This window comes from Pseudophryne corroboree, chromosome 3 (genome assembly GCF_028390025.1).
Source record: "Pseudophryne corroboree isolate aPseCor3 chromosome 3, aPseCor3.hap2, whole genome shotgun sequence".
NCBI classification, from domain to species: domain Eukaryota; kingdom Metazoa; phylum Chordata; class Amphibia; order Anura; family Myobatrachidae; genus Pseudophryne; species Pseudophryne corroboree.
In genome coordinates, this window is record NC_086446.1 from 311,198,641 (window position 1) to 311,215,598 (window position 16,958).

At 48.6% G+C, this 16,958-nt stretch overlaps 1 protein-coding gene across 1 annotated transcript in view; it reads right to left on the bottom strand.

The window, feature by feature from the left end:
- The window catches only part of KCNH4 (potassium voltage-gated channel subfamily H member 4), a 385,378-nt gene that overhangs the window by 276,909 nt on the left and 91,511 nt on the right, over positions 1-16,958 (bottom strand). The gene's annotated exons all lie outside the window — the stretch shown is intronic.

Consider the following 16,958-nt stretch of genomic DNA (forward strand, 5'->3'; position numbering starts at 1 on the left):
GAGCAGAACGCAGCCCCTTGCGGGCTTGCTTCGCTCGCCACGCTGCGGGCACACTATTATATTCTCCCTCTATGGGTGTCGTGGACACCCACGGAGGGAGAATATGTCGGGATTGTGGCGGTCGGGATTCCGGCGTCGGTATTTCGACCGCCGGGATCCCGTCCAGCGGGATGTTGACCGCATCCCCCGGTGACAGGGGGGTACAAAGGTTCAGAGAGGCCCCAAGTTTCAGAGCGCCATAAAACAGGTCCAACGTGCCTCATTTGATTCAGATGCCTACTTGGCCATGCAGTAGGTCCGGCACCGTGCAACTAGCCACAAAATAACAAACAATGAATCCTCCCCCACACCATGGGGACCTCGATACCTTGGTGACCCCTCCTACGCTGGCTCCGTCACCTGGTGCGTGCTGTCATAGTAATAAATATGTGCAATACTAATGCTTCTGTACTAAAGTCCTCCTTGCCGCGTTGGCCACCGGCCACCTTTTAGCAGATGAAGGAAAGCTTGCAGTGGAAGCTTGCTGCAAGCACAATAATCATGCTGCAGCAGCAGGCCAGCAGCACCACTGCCTACCTGCTCCACTAACTGCACACACCATCCACACCCCTGAAACAGCAGCAGCAGCACTTCAAATAGAAGAACTGGACCAGTGTGGTAAGTGTATATTTCTTACGCTTCCATCCTAATGAATCCCTGTGTCGTGTGTGTGTGTGTGTGTGTGTGTGTGTGTGTGTGTGTGTGTGTGTGTGTGTGTGTGTGTGTGTGTGTGTGTGTTTATTTTAATTATTATTATTATTATTTTTTTATATATTTTTTTTTCATCTTTCTTGGGTTCAAGTTCAGAACATGTGGCCCCCAGAGACTTCAGTGTACTGGGCCCCAAGTTTTCTTTTGCCAGCCCTGTATGTAAATTACTGTATATACTATTTGTGTAAAAAAAAAAAAGCTACGCATTTCACAAAACATCCAACTGTTTCATCATTTATTATCCAATTATACACAAAAAATTAGCTCACCGAAGATATTGGGCTTTATTCAGAGGTGGACGTAGCCACTGCATTCACATACAGCGCCCGCATCCACCGGGCCTGACTCTTTACCATGCAGCCGCATCCTGCAGTGCAAGGTGATTGTCAGCGGCAGGCATTGGGTGGGTGATGACACTGCATTGTGGTGGGCAGGGGTCGACATTAAATTGATGAATTGTGAACACATCGCGGGGCAGCACTACTCACATGCTGGGCGGCCTTACCCTGTGCTGGGCAGCCCCCAGCATGTGAGTAGATGGACGCAGATCTTCCTGCGGAAGCAAGCTCTGCGTCCATTTCTGAATAACCCCCAGTGGCTAGAAGCGGTTATAATTTTCTTACCAATTCACCAGTTAGTTCTAGAAGCACTATCCTTGAAAAAAAAGAAAAACAATAAAAATAATTCTGAAAAATTGTGTGTGTTCATATATATATATATATATATATATATATATATTGACTAGTGATGAGCGGGTTCGGTTTCCGAGAAAACGAACCCCCCCCGAGCTTTACCTTTTTTACACGGGTCCGAGCAGACTCGGATCCTCCAGCCTTGCTCGGTTAACCCGAGCGCGCCCGAACGTCATCATCCCGCTGTCGGATTCTCGCGAGATTCGGATTCTATAAGCAGCCGCACGTCGCCGCCATTTTCACAAGTGCTTTGGAGATGATAGGGAGAGGACGTGGCTGGCGTCCTCTCCGTTTAGTAGAAGACACTCAGTTGATTTGATTGCTTGTGCTTGTTTATTACTATAATTGTGGGGAGGATTGGGGAGCAGCTGTTAGGAGGAGTACAGTGCAGAGTTTACTTTTTATCCGTTCTCTGCCTGATAAAAACGCTCCATACCATATCTGTGCTCAGTGTGCTGCATGATATATCTGTGCTGAGTGCTCACACTGCTTAATTGTGGGGACTGGGGAGCAAGTATAGCAGGAGTACAGTGCAGAGTTTTGCTGACAGTGACCACCAGTATACGTTTGTCTGCCTGAAAAACACTCCATATCTGTGCTCACAGTGTGCTGCTTTATTGTGGGGACTGGGGACCACAAGTATAATTAATATTATATAGGAGGAGTACAGTGCAGAGTGCACTGCTGTACCTACCTCTGTGTCGTCATCCATTAAGTATACTATCCATCTACATTCCTATACCTGTGGTGCATTTTAGTTTAGCAGTTTGCTGACAGTGTCCACCAGGACCAGTATACTATATATAGCAGTACGGTAGGCCACTGCTGTGTACCTACCTCTGTGTCGTCACTCGTCATCCATTAAGTATACTAGTATCCATCCATCTACATTGTATACCTGTGGTGCCTTTTTTTAGACTAGTTTAGCAGTTTGCTGACAGTGTCCACCAGGTCCAGTATACTGTATATAGCAGTACGGTAGGCCACTGCTGTGTACCTACCTCTGTGTCGTCACTCGTCATCCATTAAGTATACTAGTATCCATCCATCTACATTGTATACCTGTGGTGCCTTTTTTTTAGACTAGTTTAGCAGTTTGCTGACAGTGTCCACCAGGTCCAGTATACTGTATATAGCAGTACGGTAGGCCACTGCTGTGTACCTACCTCAGTGTTGTCACTCGTCATCCATTAAGTATACTATCCATCCATCTACATTGTATACCTGTGGTGCCTTTTTTTTAGACTAGTTTAGCAGTTTGCTGACAGTGTCCACCAGGTCCAGTATACAGTATATAGCAGTACGGTAGGCCACTGCTGTGTACCTACCTCTGTGTCGTCACTCGTCATCCATTAAGTATACTATCCATCCATCTACATTGTATACCTGTGGTGCCTTTTTTTTAGACTAGTTTAGCAGTTTGCTGACAGTGTCCACCAGGTCCAGTATACTGTATATAGCAGTACGGTAGGCCACTGCTGTGTACCTACCTCTGTGTCGTCACTCGTCATCCATTAAGTATACTATCCATCCATCTACATTGTATACCTGTGGTGCCTTTTTTTTAGACTAGTTTAGCAATTTGCTGACAGTGTCCACCAGGTCCAGTATACTGTATATAGCAGTACGGTAGGCCACTGCTGTGTACCTACCTCTGTGTCGTCACTCGTCATCCATTAAGTATACTATCCATCCATCTACATTGTATACCAGTGGTGCCTTTTTTTTAGACTAGTTTAGCAGTTTGCTGACACTGTCCACCAGGTCCAGTATACTGTATATAGCAGTACGGTAGGCCACTGCTGTGTTCCTACCTCTGTGTCGTCACTCGTCATCCATTAAGTATACTATCCATCCATCTACATTGTATACCTGTGGTGCCTTTTTTTTTAGACTAGTTTAGCAATTTGCTGACACTGTCCACCAGGTCCAGTATACTGTATATAGCAGTACGGTAGGCCACTGCTGTGTACCTACCTCTGTGTCATCACTCGTCATCCATTAAGTATACTATCCATCTACATTCCTATACCTGTGGTGCATTTTAGTTTAGCAGTTTGCTGACAGTGTCCACCAGGACCAGTATACTATATATAGCAGTACGGTAGGCCACTGCTGTACCTACCTCTGTGTCGTCACTCGTCATCCATTAAGTATACTAGTATCCATCCATCTACATTGTATACCTGTGGTGCCTTTTTTTTAGACTAGTTTAGCAGTTTGCTGACACTGTCCACCAGGTCCAGTATACTGTATATAGCAGTACGTTAGGCCACTGCTGTGTACCTACCTCTGTGTCATCACTCGTCATCCATTAAGTATACTATCCATCCATGTACATTGTATACCTGTGGTGCCTTTTTTTTTAGACTAGTTTAGCAGTTTGCTGACACTGTCCACCAGGTCCAGTATACTGTATATAGCAGTACGGTAGGCCACTGCTGTGTACCTACCTCTGTGTCGTCACTCATCATCCATTAAGTATACTATCCATCCATCTACATTGTATACCTGTGGTGCCTTTTAGTTGTGCGCAGTAAATATAGTAGTAGGCCATTGCTATTGATACTGGCATATAATTCCACACATTAAAAAATGGAGAACAAAAATGTGGAGGTTAAAGGGAAAGATCAAGATCCACTTCCACCTCGTGCTGAAGCTGCTGCCACTAGTCATGGCCGAGATGATGAAATGCCATCAACGTCGTCTGCCAAGGCCGATGCCCAATGTCATAGTAGAGAGCATGTAAAATCCAAAACACAAAAGTTCAGTAAAATTACCCAAAAATCAAAATTAAAAGCGTCTGAGGAGAAGCGTAAACTTGCCAATATGCCATTTACGACACGGAGTGGCAAGGAACGGCTGAGGCCCTGGCCTATGTTCATGGCTAGTGGTTCAGCTTCAAATGAGGATGGAAGCACTCATCCTCTCGCTAGAAAAAAGAAAAGACTTAAGCTGGCAAAAGCACAGCAAAGAACTGTGCGTTCTTCAAAATCACAAATCCCCAAGGAGAGTCCAATTGTGTCGGTTGCGATGCCTGACCTTCCCAACACTTGCTTGCACCTTCCACCATTTGCATGCCCCCTGCAAGTGCTGGAAGGAGCACCCGCAGTCCAGTTCCTGATAGTCAAATTGAAGATGTCACTGTTGAAGTACACCAGGATGAGGATATGGGTGTTGCTGGCGCTGGGGAGGAAATTGACAAGGAGGATTCTGATGGTGAGGTGGTTTGTTTAAGTCAGGCACCCGGGGAGACACCTGTTGTCCGTGGGAGGAATATGGCCATTGACATGCCTGGTCAAAATACAAAAAAAATCAGCTCTTCGGTGTGGAATTATTTCAACACAAATGCGGACAACAGGTGTCAAGCCGTGTGTTGCCTTTGTCAAGCTGTAATAAGTAGGGGTAAGGACGTTAACCACCTCGGAACATCCTCCCTTATACGTCACCTGCAGCACATTCATCATAAGTCAGTGACAAGTTCAAAAACTTTGGGTGACAGCGGAAGCAGTCCACTGACCACTAAATCCCTTCCTCTTGTAACCAAGCTCCTGCAAACCACACCACCAACGCCCTCAGTGTCAATTTACTCCTTACCCAGGAAAGCATATAGTCCTGCAGGCCATGTCACTGGCAAGTCTGACGAGTCCTCTCCTGCCTGGGATTCCTCCGATGCATCCTTGAGTGTAACGCCTACTGCTGCTGGCGCTGCTGTTGTTGCTGCTGGGAGTCGATCGTCATCCCAGAGGGGAAGTCGGAAGACCACTTGTACTACTTCCAGTAAGCAATTGACTGTCCAACAGTCCTTTGCGAGGAAGATGAAATATCACAGCAGTCATCCTGCTGCAAAGCGGATAACTGAGGCCTTGGCAGCCTGGGCGGTGAGAAACGTGGTTCCGGTATCCATCGTTAATTCAGAGCCAACTAAAGACTTGATTGAGGTACTGTGTCCCCGGTACCAAATACCATCTAGGTTCCATTTCTCTAGGCAGGCGATACCGAAAATGTACACAGACCTCAGAAAAAGACTCACCAGTGTCCTAAAAAATGCAGTTGTACCCAATGTCCACTTAACCACGGACATGTGGACAAGTGGAGCAGGGCAGACTCAGGACTATATGACTGTGACAGCCCACTGGGTAGATGTATTGCCTCCCGCAGCAAGAACAGCAGCGGCGGCACCAGTAGCAGCATCTCGCAAACGCCAACTCGTTCCTAGGCAGGCTACGCTTTGTATCACCGCTTTCCAGAATAGCCACACAGCTGAAAACCTCTTACGGCAACTGAGGAAGATCATCGCAGAATGGCTTACCCCAATTGGACTCTCCTGGGGATTTGTGACATCGGACAACGCCAGCAATATTGTGCGTGCATTACATCTGGGCAAATTCCATCACGTCCCATGTTTTGCACATACCTTGAATTTGGTGGTGCAGAATTATTTAAAAAACGACAGGGGCGTGCAAGAGATGCTGTCGGTGGCCCGAAGAATTGCGGGCCACTTTCGGCGTTCAGGCACCGCGTACCGAAGACTGGAGCACCACCAAACATTCCTGAACCTGCCCTGCCATCATCTGAAGCAAGAGGTGGTAACGAGGTGGAATTCAACCCTCTATATGCTTCAGAGGTTGGAGGAGCAGCAAAAGGCCATTCAAGCCTATACAATTGAGCACGATATAGGAGGTGGAATGCACCTGTCTCAAGCGCAGTGGAGAATGATTTCAACGTTGTGCAAGGTTCTGCAACCCTTTGAACTTGCCACACGTGAAGTCAGTTCAGACACTGCCAGCCTGAGTCAGGTCATTCCCCTCATCAGGCTTTTGCAGAAGAAGCTGGAGACATTGAAGGAGGAGCTAAAACAGAGCGATTCCGCTAGGCATGTGGGACTTGTGGATGGAGCCCTTAATTCGCTTAACCAGGATTCACGGGTGGTCAATCTGTTGAAATCAGAGCACTACATTTTGTCCACCGTGCTCGATCCTAGATTTAAAACCTATGTTGTATCTCTCTTTCCGGCAGACACAAGTCTGCAGGGGTTCAAAGACCTGCTGGTGAGAAAATTGTCAAGTCAAGCGGAACGTGACCCGTCACCATCTCCTCCTTCACATTCTCCCGCAACTGGGGGTGCGAGGAAAAGGCTAAGAATTCCGAGCCCACCCGCTGGCGGTGATGCAGGGCAGTCTGGAGCGAGTGCTGACATCTGGTCCGGACTGAAGGACCTGCCAACGATTACTGACATGTCGTCTACTGTCACTGCATATGATTCTCTCACCATTGAAAGAATGGTGGAGGATTATATGAGTGACCGCATCCAAGTAGGCACGTCAGACAGTCCGTACGTATACTGGCAGGAAAAAGAGGCCCTTGCACAATCTGGCTTTATTCTACCTAAGTTGCCCTCCCTCCAGTGTGTACTCCGAAAGAGTGTTTAGTGCAGCCGCTCACCTTGTCAGCAATCGGCGTACGAGGTTACTTCCAGAAAATGTGGAGAAGATGATGTTCATTAAAATGAATTATAATCAATTCCTCCGTGGAGACATTCACCAGCAGCAATTGCCTCCAGAAAGTACACGGGGACCTGAGATGGTGGATTCCAGTGGGGACGAATTAATAATCTGTGAGGAGGGGGATGTACACAGTGAAAAGGGTGAGGAATCGGAGGATGATGATGAGGTGGACATCTTGCCTCTGTAGAGCCAGTTTGTGCAGGGAGAGATTGATTGCTTCTTTTTTGGTGGGGGGCCCAAACCAACCAGTCATTTCAGTCACAGTCGTGTGGCAGACCCTGTCGCTGAAATGTTGGGTTCGTTAAAGTGTGCATGTCCTGTTTATACAACATAAGGGTGGGTGGGAGGGCCCAAGGACAATTCCATCTTGCACCTCTTTTTTCTTTCATTTTTCTTTGCATCATGTGCTGTTTGGGGAGTATTTTTTGGAAGGGCCATCCTGTCTTGATTGACACTGCAGTGCCACTCCTAGATGGGCCAGGTGTTTGTGTCGGCCACTTGTGTCGCTTAGCTTTGTCACACAGCCACCTTGGTGCGCCTCTTTTTTTCTTTGCATCATGTGCTGTTTGGGGACTATTTTTTTGAAGTGACATCCTGTCTGACACTGCAGTGCCACTCCTAGATGGGCCAGGTGTTTGTGTCGGCCACTTGGGTCGCTTAGCTCAGTCACACAGCGACCTTGGTGCGCCTCTTTTTTTCTTTGCATCATGTGCTGTTTGGGGAGTATTTTTTGGAAGGGCCATCCTGTCTTGATTGACACTGCAGTGCCACTCCTAGATGGGCCAGGTGTTTGTGTCGGCCACTTGTGTCGCTTAGCTTAGTCACACAGCCACCTTGGTGCGCCTCTTTTTTTCTTTGCATCATGTGCTGTTTGGGGACTATTTTTTTGAAGTGCCATCCTGTCTGACACTGCAGTGCCACTCCTAGATGGGCTAGGTGTTTGTGTCGGCCACTTCGGTCGCTTAGCTTAGTCACACAGCGACCTTGGTGCGCCTCTTATTTTCTTTGCATCATGTGCTGTTTGGGGACTATTTTTTTGAAGTGCCATCCTGTCTGACACTGCAGTGCCACTCCTAGATGGGCCAGGTGTTTGTGTCGGCCACTTGGGTCGCTTAGCTTAGTCACACAGCCACCTTGGTGCGCCTCTTTTTTTCTTTGCATCATGTGCTGTTTGGGGAGTATTTTTTGGAAGGGCAATCCTGTCTTGATTGACACTGCAGTGCCACTCCTAGATGGGCCAGGTGTTTGTGTCGGCCACTTGTGTCGCTTAGCTTAGTCACACAGCCACCTTGGTGCGCCTCTTTTTTTCTTTGCATCATGTGCTGTTTGGGGACTATTTTTTTGAAGTGCCATCCTGTCTGACACTGCAGTGCCACTCCTAGATGGGCCAGGTGTTTGTGTCGGCCACTTGCGTCGCTTAGCTTAGTCACACAGCTACCTCATTGCGCCTCTTTTTTTCTTTGCATCATGTGCTGTTTGGGGACTATTTTTTTGAAGTGCCATCCTGTCTGACACTGCAGTGCCACTCCTAGATGGGCCAGGTGTTTGTGTCGGCCACTTGCGTCGCTTAGCTTAGTCACACAGCTACCTCATTGCGCCTCTTTTTTTCTTTGCATCATGTGCTGTTTGGGGACTATTTTTTTGAAGTGCCATCCTGTCTGACACTGCAGTGCCACTCCTAGATGGGCTAGGTGTTTGTGTCGGCCACTTGGGTCGCTTAGCTTAGTCACACAGCAACCTTGGTGCGCCTCTTATTTTCTTTGCATCATGTGCTGTTTGGGGACTATTTTTTTGAAGTGCCATCCTGTCTGACACTGCAGTGCCACTCCTAGATGGGCCAGGTGTTTGTGTCGGCCACTTGGGTCGCTTAGCTTAGTCACACAGCCACCTTGGTGCGCCTCTTTTTTTCTTTGCATCATGTGCTGTTTGGGGAGTATTTTTTGGAAGGGCCATCCTGTCTTGATTGACACTGCAGTGCCACTCCTAGATGGGCCAGGTGTTTGTGTCGGCCACTTGCGTCGCTTAGCTTAGTCACACAGCTACCTCATTGCGCCTCTTTTTTTCTTTGCATCATGTGCTGTTTGGGGACTATTTTTTTGAAGTGCCATCCTGCCTGACACTGCAGTGCCACTCCTAGATGGGCCAGGTGTTTGTGTCGGCCACTTGCGTCGCTTAGCTTAGTCACACAGCTACCTCATTGCGCCTCTTTTTTTCTTTGCATCATGTGCTGTTTGGGGACTATTTTTTTGAAGTGCCATCCTGTCTGACACTGCAGTGCCACTCCTAGATGGGCCAGGTGTTTGTGTCGGCCACTTGCGTCGCTTAGCTTAGTCACACAGCTACCTCATTGCGCCTCTTTTTTTCTTTGCATCATGTGCTGTTTGGGGACTATTTTTTTGAAGTGCCATCCTGTCTGACACTGCAGTGCCACTCCTAGATGGGCCAGGTGTTTGTGTCGGCCACTTGCGTCGCTTAGCTTAGTCACACAGCTACCTCATTGCGCCTCTTTTTTTCTTTGCATCATGTGCTGTTTGGGGACTATTTTTTTGAAGTGCCATCCTGTCTGACACTGCAGTGCCACTCCTAGATGGGCTAGGTGTTTGTGTCGGCCACTTGGGTCGCTTAGCTTAGTCACACAGCAACCTTGGTGCGCCTCTTATTTTCTTTGCATCATGTGCTGTTTGGGGACTATTTTTTTGAAGTGCCATCCTGTCTGACACTGCAGTGCCACTCCTAGATGGGCCAGGTGTTTGTGTCGGCCACTTGGGTCGCTTAGCTTAGTCACACAGCCACCTTGGTGCGCCTCTTTTTTTCTTTGCATCATGTGCTGTTTGGGGAGTATTTTTTGGAAGGGCCATCCTGTCTTGATTGACACTGCAGTGCCACTCCTAGATGGGCCAGGTGTTTGTGTCGGCCACTTGCGTCGCTTAGCTTAGTCACACAGCTACCTCATTGCGCCTCTTTTTTTCTTTGCATCATGTGCTGTTTGGGGACTATTTTTTTGAAGTGCCATCCTGTCTGACACTGCAGTGCCACTCCTAGATGGGCCAGGTGTTTGTGTCGGCCACTTGCGTCGCTTAGCTTAGTCACACAGCTACCTCATTGCGCCTCTTTTTTTCTTTGCATCATGTGCTGTTTGGGGACTATTTTTTTGAAGTGCCATCCTGTCTGACACTGCAGTGCCACTCCTAGATGGGCTAGGTGTTTGTGTCGGCCACTTGGGTCGCTTAGCTTAGTCACACAGCAACCTTGGTGCGCCTCTTATTTTCTTTGCATCATGTGCTGTTTGGGGAGTATTTTTTGGAAGGGCCATCCTGTCTTGATTGACACTGCAGTGCCACTCCTAGATGGGCCAGGTGTTTGTGTCGGCCACTTGCGTCGCTTAGCTTAGTCACACAGCTACCTCATTGCGCCTCTTTTTTTCTTTGCATCATGTGCTGTTTGGGGACTATTTTTTTGAAGTGCCATCCTGTCTGACACTGCAGTGCCACTCCTAGATGGGCTAGGTGTTTGTGTCGGCCACTTGGGTCGCTTAGCTTAGTCACACAGCAACCTTGGTGCGCCTCTTATTTTCTTTGCATCATGTGCTGTTTGGGGACTATTTTTTTGAAGTGCCATCCTGTCTGACACTGCAGTGCCACTCCTAGATGGGCCAGGTGTTTGTGTCGGCCACTTGGGTCGCTTAGCTTAGTCACACAGCCACCTTGGTGCGCCTCTTTTTTTCTTTGCATCATGTGCTGTTTGGGGAGTATTTTTTGGAAGGGCCATCCTGTCTTGATTGACACTGCAGTGCCACTCCTAGATGGGCCAGGTGTTTGTGTCGGCCACTTGCGTCGCTTAGCTTAGTCACACAGCTACCTCATTGCGCCTCTTTTTTTCTTTGCATCATGTGCTGTTTGGGGACTATTTTTTTGAAGTGCCATCCTGCCTGACACTGCAGTGCCACTCCTAGATGGGCCAGGTGTTTGTGTCGGCCACTTGCGTCGCTTAGCTTAGTCACACAGCTACCTCATTGCGCCTCTTTTTTTCTTTGCATCATGTGCTGTTTGGGGACTATTTTTTTGAAGTGCCATCCTGTCTGACACTGCAGTGCCACTCCTAGATGGGCCAGGTGTTTGTGTCGGCCACTTGCGTCGCTTAGCTTAGTCACACAGCTACCTCATTGCGCCTCTTTTTTTCTTTGCATCATGTGCTGTTTGGGGACTATTTTTTTGAAGTGCCATCCTGTCTGACACTGCAGTGCCACTCCTAGATGGGCCAGGTGTTTGTGTCGGCCACTTGCGTCGCTTAGCTTAGTCACACAGCTACCTCATTGCGCCTCTTTTTTTCTTTGCATCATGTGCTGTTTGGGGACTATTTTTTTGAAGTGCCATCCTGTCTGACACTGCAGTGCCACTCCTAGATGGGCTAGGTGTTTGTGTCGGCCACTTGGGTCGCTTAGCTTAGTCACACAGCAACCTTGGTGCGCCTCTTATTTTCTTTGCATCATGTGCTGTTTGGGGAGTATTTTTTGGAAGGGCCATCCTGTCTTGATTGACACTGCAGTGCCACTCCTAGATGGGCCAGGTGTTTGTGTCGGCCACTTGCGTCGCTTAGCTTAGTCACACAGCTACCTCATTGCGCCTCTTTTTTTCTTTGCATCATGTGCTGTTTGGGGACTATTTTTTTCAAAGTGCCATCCTGTCTGATACTGCAGTGCCACTCCTAGATGGGCTAGGTGTTTGTGTCGGCCACTTGGGTCGCTTAGCTTAGTCACACAGCAACCTTGGTGCGCCTCTTATTTTCTTTGCATCATGTGCTGTTTGGGGACTATTTTTTTGAAGTGCCATCCTGTCTGACACTGCAGTGCCACTCCTAGATGGGCCAGGTGTTTGTGTCGGCCACTTGCGTCGCTTAGCTTAGTCACACAGCTACCTCATTGCGCCTCTTTTTTTCTTTGCATCATGTGCTGTTTGGGGACTATTTTTTTGAAGTGCCATCCTGTCTGACACTGCAGTGCCACTCCTAGATGGGCCAGGTGTTTGTGTCGGCCACTTGCGTCGCTTAGCTTAGTCACACAGCTACCTCATTGCGCCTCTTTTTTTCTTTGCATCATGTGCTGTTTGGGGACTATTTTTTTGAAGTGCCATCCTGCCTGACACTGCAGTGCCACTCCTAGATGGGCCAGGTGTTTGTGTCGGCCACTTGCGTCGCTTAGCTTAGTCACACAGCTACCTCATTGCGCCTCTTTTTTTCTTTGCATCATGTGCTGTTTGGGGACTATTTTTTTGAAGTGCCATCCTGTCTGACACTGCAGTGCCACTCCTAGATGGGCCAGGTGTTTGTGTCGGCCACTTGCGTCGCTTAGCTTAGTCACACAGCTACCTCATTGCGCCTCTTTTTTTCTTTGCATCATGTGCTGTTTGGGGACTATTTTTTTGAAGTGCCATTCTGTCTGACACTGCAGTGCCACTCCTAGATGGGCCAGGTGTTTGTGTCGGCCACTTGCGTCGCTTAGCTTAGTCACACAGCTACCTCATTGCGCCTCTTTTTTTCTTTGCATCATGTGCTGTTTGGGGACTATTTTTTTGAAGTGCCATCCTGTCTGACACTGCAGTGCCACTCCTAGATGGGCTAGGTGTTTGTGTCGGCCACTTGGGTCGCTTAGCTTAGTCACACAGCAACCTTGGTGCGCCTCTTATTTTCTTTGCATCATGTGCTGTTTGGGGAGTATTTTTTGGAAGGGCCATCCTGTCTTGATTGACACTGCAGTGCCACTCCTAGATGGGCCAGGTGTTTGTGTCGGCCACTTGCGTCGCTTAGCTTAGTCACACAGCTACCTCATTGCGCCTCTTTTTTTCTTTGCATCATGTGCTGTTTGGGGACTATTTTTTTGAAGTGCCATCCTGCCTGACACTGCAGTGCCACTCCTAGATGGGCCAGGTGTTTGTGTCGGCCACTTGCGTCGCTTAGCTTAGTCACACAGCTACCTCATTGCGCCTCTTTTTTTCTTTGCATCATGTGCTGTTTGGGGACTATTTTTTTGAAGTGCCATCCTGTCTGACACTGCAGTGCCACTCCTAGATGGGCCAGGTGTTTGTGTCGGCCACTTGCGTCGCTTAGCTTAGTCACACAGCTACCTCATTGCGCCTCTTTTTTTCTTTGCATCATGTGCTGTTTGGGGACTATTTTTTTGAAGTGCCATCCTGTCTGACACTGCAGTGCCACTCCTAGATGGGCCAGGTGTTTGTGTCGGCCACTTGCGTCGCTTAGCTTAGTCACACAGCTACCTCATTGCGCCTCTTTTTTTCTTTGCATCATGTGCTGTTTGGGGACTATTTTTTTGAAGTGCCATCCTGTCTGACACTGCAGTGCCACTCCTAGATGGGCTAGGTGTTTGTGTCGGCCACTTGGGTCGCTTAGCTTAGTCACACAGCAACCTTGGTGCGCCTCTTATTTTCTTTGCATCATGTGCTGTTTGGGGAGTATTTTTTGGAAGGGCCATCCTGTCTTGATTGACACTGCAGTGCCACTCCTAGATGGGCCAGGTGTTTGTGTCGGCCACTTGCGTCGCTTAGCTTAGTCACACAGCTACCTCATTGCGCCTCTTTTTTTCTTTGCATCATGTGCTGTTTGGGGACTATTTTTTTGAAGTGCCATCCTGTCTGACACTGCAGTGCCACTCCTAGATGGGCTAGGTGTTTGTGTCGGCCACTTGGGTCGCTTAGCTTAGTCACACAGCAACCTTGGTGCGCCTCTTATTTTCTTTGCATCATGTGCTGTTTGGGGACTATTTTTTTGAAGTGCCATCCTGTCTGACACTGCAGTGCCACTCCTAGATGGGCCAGGTGTTTGTGTCGGCCACTTGGGTCGCTTAGCTTAGTCACACAGCCACCTTGGTGCGCCTCTTTTTTTCTTTGCATCATGTGCTGTTTGGGGAGTATTTTTTGGAAGGGCCATCCTGTCTTGATTGACACTGCAGTGCCACTCCTAGATGGGCCAGGTGTTTGTGTCGGCCACTTGCGTCGCTTAGCTTAGTCACACAGCTACCTCATTGCGCCTCTTTTTTTCTTTGCATCATGTGCTGTTTGGGGACTATTTTTTTGAAGTGCCATCCTGCCTGACACTGCAGTGCCACTCCTAGATGGGCCAGGTGTTTGTGTCGGCCACTTGCGTCGCTTAGCTTAGTCACACAGCTACCTCATTGCGCCTCTTTTTTTCTTTGCATCATGTGCTGTTTGGGGACTATTTTTTTGAAGTGCCATCCTGTCTGACACTGCAGTGCCACTCCTAGATGGGCCAGGTGTTTGTGTCGGCCACTTGCGTCGCTTAGCTTAGTCACACAGCTACCTCATTGCGCCTCTTTTTTTCTTTGCATCATGTGCTGTTTGGGGACTATTTTTTTGAAGTGCCATCCTGTCTGACACTGCAGTGCCACTCCTAGATGGGCCAGGTGTTTGTGTCGGCCACTTGCGTCGCTTAGCTTAGTCACACAGCTACCTCATTGCGCCTCTTTTTTTCTTTGCATCATGTGCTGTTTGGGGACTATTTTTTTGAAGTGCCATCCTGTCTGACACTGCAGTGCCACTCCTAGATGGGCTAGGTGTTTGTGTCGGCCACTTGGGTCGCTTAGCTTAGTCACACAGCAACCTTGGTGCGCCTCTTATTTTCTTTGCATCATGTGCTGTTTGGGGAGTATTTTTTGGAAGGGCCATCCTGTCTTGATTGACACTGCAGTGCCACTCCTAGATGGGCCAGGTGTTTGTGTCGGCCACTTGCGTCGCTTAGCTTAGTCACACAGCTACCTCATTGCGCCTCTTTTTTTCTTTGCATCATGTGCTGTTTGGGGACTATTTTTTTCAAAGTGCCATCCTGTCTGACACTGCAGTGCCACTCCTAGATGGGCTAGGTGTTTGTGTCGGCCACTTGGGTCGCTTAGCTTAGTCACACAGCAACCTTGGTGCGCCTCTTATTTTCTTTGCATCATGTGCTGTTTGGGGACTATTTTTTTGAAGTGCCATCCTGTCTGACACTGCAGTGCCACTCCTAGATGGGCCAGGTGTTTGTGTCGGCCACTTGGGTCGCTTAGCTTAGTCACACAGCCACCTTGGTGCGCCTCTTTTTTTCTTTGCATCATGTGCTGTTTGGGGAGTATTTTTTGGAAGGGCCATCCTGTCTTGATTGACACTGCAGTGCCACTCCTAGATGGGCCAGGTGTTTGTGTCGGCCACTTGCGTCGCTTAGCTTAGTCACACAGCTACCTCATTGCGCCTCTTTTTTTCTTTGCATCATGTGCTGTTTGGGGACTATTTTTTTCAAAGTGCCATCCTGTCTGACACTGCAGTGCCACTCCTAGATGGGCTAGGTGTTTGTGTCGGCCACTTGCGTCGCTTAGCTTAGTCACACAGCAACCTTGGTGCGCCTCTTATTTTCTTTGCATCATGTGCTGTTTGGGGACTATTTTTTTGAAGTGCCATCCTGTCTGACACTGCAGTGCCACTCCTAGATGGGCCAGGTGTTTGTGTCGGCCACTTGGGTCGCTTAGCTTAGTCACACAGCCACCTTGGTGCGCCTCTTTTTTTCTTTGCATCATGTGCTGTTTGGGGAGTATTTTTTGGAAGGGCCATCCTGTCTTGATTGACACTGCAGTGCCACTCCTAGATGGGCCAGGTGTTTGTGTCGGCCACTTGCGTCGCTTAGCTTAGTCACACAGCTACCTCATTGCGCCTCTTTTTTTCTTTGCATCATGTGCTGTTTGGGGACTATTTTTTTGAAGTGCCATCCTGCCTGACACTGCAGTGCCACTCCTAGATGGGCCAGGTGTTTGTGTCGGCCACTTGCGTCGCTTAGCTTAGTCACACAGCTACCTCATTGCGCCTCTTTTTTTCTTTGCATCATGTGCTGTTTGGGGACTATTTTTTTGAAGTGCCATCCTGTCTGACACTGCAGTGCCACTCCTAGATGGGCCAGGTGTTTGTGTCGGCCACTTGCGTCGCTTAGCTTAGTCACACAGCTACCTCATTGCGCCTCTTTTTTTCTTTGCATCATGTGCTGTTTGGGGACTATTTTTTTGAAGTGCCATCCTGTCTGACACTGCAGTGCCACTCCTAGATGGGCCAGGTGTTTGTGTCGGCCACTTGCGTCGCTTAGCTTAGTCACACAGCTACCTCATTGCGCCTCTTTTTTTCTTTGCATCATGTGCTGTTTGGGGACTATTTTTTTGAAGTGCCATCCTGTCTGACACTGCAGTGCCACTCCTAGATGGGCTAGGTGTTTGTGTCGGCCACTTGGGTCGCTTAGCTTAGTCACACAGCAACCTTGGTGCGCCTCTTATTTTCTTTGCATCATGTGCTGTTTGGGGAGTATTTTTTGGAAGGGCCATCCTGTCTTGATTGACACTGCAGTGCCACTCCTAGATGGGCCAGGTGTTTGTGTCGGCCACTTGCGTCGCTTAGCTTAGTCACACAGCTACCTCATTGCGCCTCTTTTTTTCTTTGCATCATGTGCTGTTTGGGGACTATTTTTTTCAAAGTGCCATCCTGTCTGACACTGCAGTGCCACTCCTAGATGGGCTAGGTGTTTGTGTCGGCCACTTGGGTCGCTTAGCTTAGTCACACAGCAACCTTGGTGCGCCTCTTATTTTCTTTGCATCATGTGCTGTTTGGGGACTATTTTTTTGAAGTGCCATCCTGTCTGACACTGCAGTGCCACTCCTAGATGGGCCAGGTGTTTGTGTCGGCCACTTGGGTCGCTTAGCTTAGTCACACAGCCACCTTGGTGCGCCTCTTTTTTTCTTTGCATCATGTGCTGTTTGGGGAGTATTTTTTGGAAGGGCCATCCTGTCTTGATTGACACTGCAGTGCCACTCCTAGATGGGCCAGGTGTTTGTGTCGGCCACTTGCGTCGCTTAGCTTAGTCACACAGCTACCTCATTGCGCCTCTTTTTTTCTTTGCATCATGTGCTGTTTGGGGACTATTTTTTTCAAAGTGCCATCCTGTCTGACACTGCAGTGCCACTCCTAGATGGGCT